Below are 6727 nucleotides of genomic sequence, written 5' to 3' on the forward strand. Positions count from 1 at the left end.
TAAGTCCCACTTAATAAATATACTCTAATTCTTTTGTCCAAAATATTCTATCTCCAAAATATAAATATCTTTCTCAAAAACATTATATTTTATTTCATTTGTCTAAAATACTCTACTTCCAAAATATAAATATTTTTTCCCAAAAATATTATATTTTATTTCATTTGTCTAAAATACTCTACTTCCAAAATATAAATATTTTTTTCCAAAAATATTATATTTTATTTCATTTGTCTAAAATACTTCTACTTCCAAAATATAAATATTTTTCCCAAAAATATTATATTTATCCCATATAATTTTTTCCCAAAATAACACTCGTCAAAATACACACTTATGAGTATTTTCTAAAAATGCGTGAGTTATGTTTAAAGATTGGGTGGTATTAATAATACCGTTGTAACTCATTTATTGTGAAGGAGTTCGTATTATTTTGGAGTTGTTAACATTCGGTAATATTATTTTTACTCTAAAAATAATATTTAGATAGTTTGCAAAATAATCACAAAAATTTACGCAAGTGTTGTTATGAAAATATATATTCTAAATATATATATTTTAGCAAGTTTATTTTGTGAAAATCCCACCTCCGACACTTAAAAGTTTTGTAATAAAAATCGTGGCGAAAGTTATTTGGGAAAACAAGTTAAAAATATAGTCATAACACTTGTGATAAAAATATTTACAAGTGTTAGATTTTTGGAAAAATTTCGCCAGAGTTTCCCCTGTAACTGGAGGTGGCCACGCTTTCAAGCGTATCATTTTCTTTTAAAATTCAAATCAACAATTTTCTCAATCAACAATAAACAATATTCAAACCATCAACTAGTCAAAATAGATATAAATCGCAAAAATACATGAACTTGTGGTTTGCGTAAAATATGTAGTAATTTCCCCATATTTTTAGTAGACCTTTTTATAAATAAACTCGGTTTCTTGTGAATCTCGTTTTTAAAGAGAATACATTTCCACAACTTCTTGTCAGAATTTACAAAAATAATTCTTTGTCAAAATTTCTTGTTTCACAAGTGTCTACACACTCGCGTGTTCACAAAAATCACCCTTGTTTATGAAAGATCCGGTTTAGAAAATATGATTTCACTTGACACTTGGTTTTTCAAAAATACCACTTGTAGATCCTTAGATCTACTAGTTTAGAACTCCATTTCATAAGAAATATTGTTTTTACACAAGTTCATGTTTAATAGTAGTAGTGTTCTTCATCTAACCTCTTTCACACTAACATATTCTAGGTCATGTTTCAGGAACATGACTTAACCGGGTTAGATGACGATCCGAGCTACTACTAGCATAGATCATCACTAAACAAACATAATAAAACAAGTCTTACAAGTTTTGCACAACTCTATTGTTTTTATCCAACATGTTTATCATCTTTGTATACTTTTAGCATGTAATCTTGTATGTTCATGATTTTTAACCGAAAAAGTTCATTTTAACCACTTTAGAATGGATCAAGAAGGTGTTTAGAGTCACTTACTACTAGCTCGAGGCTAGGGAAGAAACTAGTCGAAAAACGAGTGGATAAAAGCAATGTAGCGAGGTCCTTGACAATCCGAGTGCACCGGGCTTCCTCGTATGCAATCCTCCACACTTGTGTGCACTTGAACTTGCAAGATCAAAATCGAAAGAGGGTGGTGGTGTGGCTATGGTTCTCGGCCGAAATGGGCAAGGGAGGGAGAGAAAAGTGGATTTTTGATGTGTGGGTTATGAATTGATTAGTGGACATATGCTTGTTCTTATAGGCAATTCTTTCCAAATTAACCAATGGTTCATGTGTCATCTAGATATTAAGCATGGATGATTATTATAATCAAAAGGTTAGTGGGGTGTCCCCACATGGGACGATTTCGTTGGAGGGGGGGGGGGTTCCATAGTTCATTTCCAACTAAATGGTTAAGACCTAGTTAGTTATTTAGGAGGTTAACTTAGTTACTAGCATGTAGTAAGTTGTAATGGGTGTTAGGGTATTCGGGGACCCTAACTGGCTCAGAAAGGAAAAACAATGTTAATGACAATATTTTTATGTTCCGGATAAAGTACGGTTGTTCGGTTGGATAGTGATCCGTTAAAGTGCTTAACAAAGCTTTAGAGTGTCGTTATTATTATTTTTAGTGACACAATTTATTCCCGACACTTTGGAAAGTGTCTAGTAATATTTTCTTATGTTTTGGCACTTTACTAGTTAGCTAAATGCTGAATTTTTATTTAAAGTGCTGAATTTTGTACTTAAAGTACGTTTTAGGCACATCCGGTCACTGTAATCATCACCTAGTGACGCAGTTCTACAATCCTCACTTCCCTACACTCTCTACTAGTGTAGTAAACTATTTCTGGCTCATACAGGCCTTAGAGGTAGTGTCTGCCTGGTGCTTGGCTATCTCAGCACGTTAAATGGGTTATCCGTTCATTGTGCTACTGTGCTTTTGTGCATCAAGGTTGTCACTAAAGTTCTTGTTTGTAAATAATAGAGTGACGGCAAATAAAGTATGATGCAAGTAAGTACATGTATCAGTATTCAGGTAGCAGTTTATCCATAATTTCAAGTAAGCACAATAATTAAGCAGTAATTAAATATTAATTAAGTCGTACGGATACCTGGTTTGGTGAGGGTTGTCACATACTCATTTAAATATAAGAGTAAATTACAAAACTCGTCATTTATGTATGTATGTATGTTATTGCAAATCATGTCCTTTGTCTTCAATAATTACATTAATGATTAATAATACCTAATGTTTACAAATTCTAACATGTTATATCCTTTACCCCAAACCCAGTTAATTTTCTCAGTTAATTATAGTCATGTGGGGCCCACGTGAGGGCATTAATGTCTTTTAACCTACCCATCTCTTTCCCCTCTTTTAAAACCCCAAATAACCCTAATTTGTCCCTGCACACATAGAACCAAACCACTTATTTCCATGGTTGTTGGTATTTGTAGTTAACCGGAAAACCCTCCAATCTTATTCCTCACAACCTTTAACTTTCTTAACATCTGAATCATCCAAAACCAGTAATGGAGTATCAGCTTCTCGCTTGCCACATGATGTCTTGTCTTCTAAATTCTTATCTACCTCGTCATTAACAATGTCAAGAACATGTACAGCACCAGAAGAACCAACATCACACGGTAACATACCAATCGCGCATGGTTTCCATGATTTTGCCACACTCCATCTCTCTTTGGTTTCTACAGCTGCAGGTTTCTTCAACTTCATTTTCTGAGATAGCTGTTGTTTCAAAAGTTCAAGTTCTTTGAATTCTTGTTCTATAAACATCTCTTGTGAGAAGGCTTTAGATCGTTTTGCAGCGAGAAGGCTAGTTAAGAGATACCCTAACACACTCTGTTTTTTGAATTCATTTTCCGGTGAGAAGCTTTCATCCAAGTTATCGAAATTGAAAAAGGAGATTCAGATTTGATGTATCGTGTTTGTTTATCGAAGAAGAAGTGGAGTTGTAGGTTCATATTGTTAAAGAAAGAAGGTTTTTTTAAGCAACGACAGGGTAATTCGTTATGTCGCTAAAAAGATACAAGTAGGTTGTCGATCTTTAGATTGAAAAAGAAGTTCGTTTGCGTTTTTCGAACTGATTTGGTGTATTTCGGAACAAATTTTTGTTCATACCGATCTGTTTCAGCGAAACTGATTGGATTTCAGTTGATATTCGACGAATTTCGAACATTTTCAGTGTATCGTCTGTGTTTTTTGAACGTCTATCATTGATTTCGAACTGATTTCACAGATAAAAATCGGACGAGAACTGAGTATATTGTTCAAATTGTACCACTAATCTCTGAATCGAATTGGCTGAAATTGTTCTGATACTTATTGCGATATTGAAAACAGATCTGATTCAAAGTTTTATCGGCTGAAAAAGAAAGTTGCAGGTGCGAGTTTTATTAGAAAAATGAAGAGCATAACAAAATACATGAAAAGACATTAATGCCCTTATATGGGCCCCACATGACTACAATTAACTGAGAAAATTATCTGGGTTTGGGGTAAAGGATATAACATGTTAGGATTTGTAAACATTAGGTATGATTACTGTAATTATTGAAGACAAAGAACATGATTTGCAAATACATACATACACACATAAAGGACGAGTTTTGTAATTTACTCTAAATATAGTTAACTGTTATTTTGTTGTTATTTTTCTATATTTTAGAGTTGTGATTCTTATTTTTTTCCCTTGCCTCTTAGGCTGAATGGTATGGAATGAAGCCCCTTGAGGCTCCATTGTGCCACCTTAACGCCACATATGCGCCACATCAACTAGGGGCTCCATTGCCTCCTTCTAATTAAGCCCATAATATGAAATAAAGTCCCCTAATCATTACTTCATATTTTTTTTACTTATTTTTATACTTATAACATTTAAATAAATAAATATATATAATAAACATAAAATTTAAATTAAAAAAAAACATTACATTGAAAATAAAAACATCACATTTTTAATATATACACAACGTTTTAAAAGAAACAACATTTTAAAACATTAGTAACTTCTATTTTTGAGACATGATCGAATATCTTCTTTCTCTAATTTCATGATCATACGGTCCTCTTCGGATAGATGAGAGGGGATAGGTTTTTGAAGGAACTTCATGTCGGCCGCCCTTTGCCTACTTATTTGCAATTAGATCTCTTGTTCCTTTAACGAGAGAATTTGAGCAAGTTTCTCGTCTAATTTTGAGTAGCCACCCGATCCACCCTCGGTATTTGTTGTTGTTGTAGAAGTGGAAGTCAATTTGTCTTTTCTTCCTCCTGCAGCTACTGTCTTGCTTTTGTCTCTACCTGGTGGGCGTTGCAACTCTTGTGGTTACTCAAAGTCTAGATCGTTGTTGAAGTTGTTTAGGTCTAAATAAGAACGAGCATCTGATCCACCTACGGACGAACGTGGCTCAGGCGTACCTGAAGAAGTCTTTGAACGCTTTGATGTTTGGCCTGGTTTAACTAGTGGCACAAGATACCCTTTGGGGAAATTTTAAGCACCTCCAAGGTTTTACCATGGTAAATGGGCAACTATATGTTGCTCTAACCTCATCGAGGGCAGTCGATATGACGTTTGTGTCGCTTGAACCGCTCGGTCTATGTTGATTATTTATATGGTGGTTCACAGTGTTGTTGAAGTTGCTACATTTCAGTCTGATTGATGACCACTTGCCTAAGAACGAATGTACGGTACAATTCCCACTTCATAGCTGCCAAAAAAAATTACGAATCCATTACCGGTGATTCTTGATTATCGCCTATTTTAACAATTATATATAAAAATGTATTTTAAAAAATTAAAACATTTAAAGTATAGAATTTTAAACATTTAAAATACTATTAAATAAACAAATAAACACTTTCAAAAATATCACTAACAATGGGGTCTTTGGATACGTTGAGCCACGCTCGTGCCAAGGCTAACTCGTCTTTCATCGGCCACTTTTCGTGAGTCTTTAGAGCTTGTGTCTCTTCCAGTTGCTTTCTACGATGTCTCAACGAGGATGACGTTTGGCGGGTATCGGGTTGGATTTCGGGTACGGGTTCGGTTTCAGGTACGGTTTAGCGGTTTGGGTTTCTGGTGGAGACATAAGAGATATAGGAGAAATAGGAGACAGATGCTTTAACACGTATTGGCCAAATGCGAGAGGATACATGTAAAAGCCCGACATTTGAACTAGTGGGGGTGTATGTCAAGGTTGTGAGGATTGCATGTCCCATCGTGCTAAAATTTTGGTCGGTATTCATTTTCGCCGGTATTGGTATTGATGGTCCATGGGTGTCGGTGAGTTCTTGTGTAACGTGGGTTGTTCGGATCAAACATGTTTGGGTGGACATTGAACGAACATGATGGAGATGATGGGTTGTGAGAGATGATTTTTGTGTAAAATCTATAAGTGAGAGTGGTGTGCTAAAAAAGGGTTGAGGTGGTGGTATATATATAGTGTTAAAATTAGTTTTGTAAAATAAAAAATCTTTAAAAAAAAGTAACCGTTACCCAATGGTCATACCCAACCATGGCCCACGCTTCTTCTCGTTATCGCTCGCCATTACTTTGGTCAGGATTCAATAGTGCTGACGGTATGGAGGGGGGGGGAAGTTATTGGTCGATTTTGACTGAGGTGCCTTATGACCACATATATTTAAAATTACAAAAATAAGAGCATTCACAATTAATTATTTATCCATATAATTACACTAAAAACAACTACTTTCTCTCTTTCTTTTTCAATTAAATATTTTTTTATCTTTATCATTACCTTTTTTTATCTCTTTCATTCACAACCACTTCTATAAATATTAAAAAATTTATAAGGTTTTAATAGTGTTTCCCATGTATTTATAGATGAACAATAACATTTTTATATATTTTCTCTCTCATCCACTCAAAACCACTAACAACCATTCTTATAAGGGTTAATGGATTTAAACACCCCCAACTATGGCCATTTGGCCGATGGCACTCTCAACTTTCACTTTGACTCAGACCACTCCTAACTTAACACATTGATTGTCATGGCACCCCCGTCGTTAAATAATCACCAACCTGGTTAGGAAAATTAGCCTACGTGTCAATTTAATTTGATGTGTCATGTATGATGTGTCATTTAAATCTGATGTGGCCAATTATTTTTTAAAAGAAATCTATATAATAATTACATGTGCATAAACAAGTACACACAGCCAATCTCCCCTCTCACTTT

Source organism: Helianthus annuus, chromosome 4, assembly GCF_002127325.2.
Source record: "Helianthus annuus cultivar XRQ/B chromosome 4, HanXRQr2.0-SUNRISE, whole genome shotgun sequence".
NCBI classification, from domain to species: domain Eukaryota; kingdom Viridiplantae; phylum Streptophyta; class Magnoliopsida; order Asterales; family Asteraceae; genus Helianthus; species Helianthus annuus.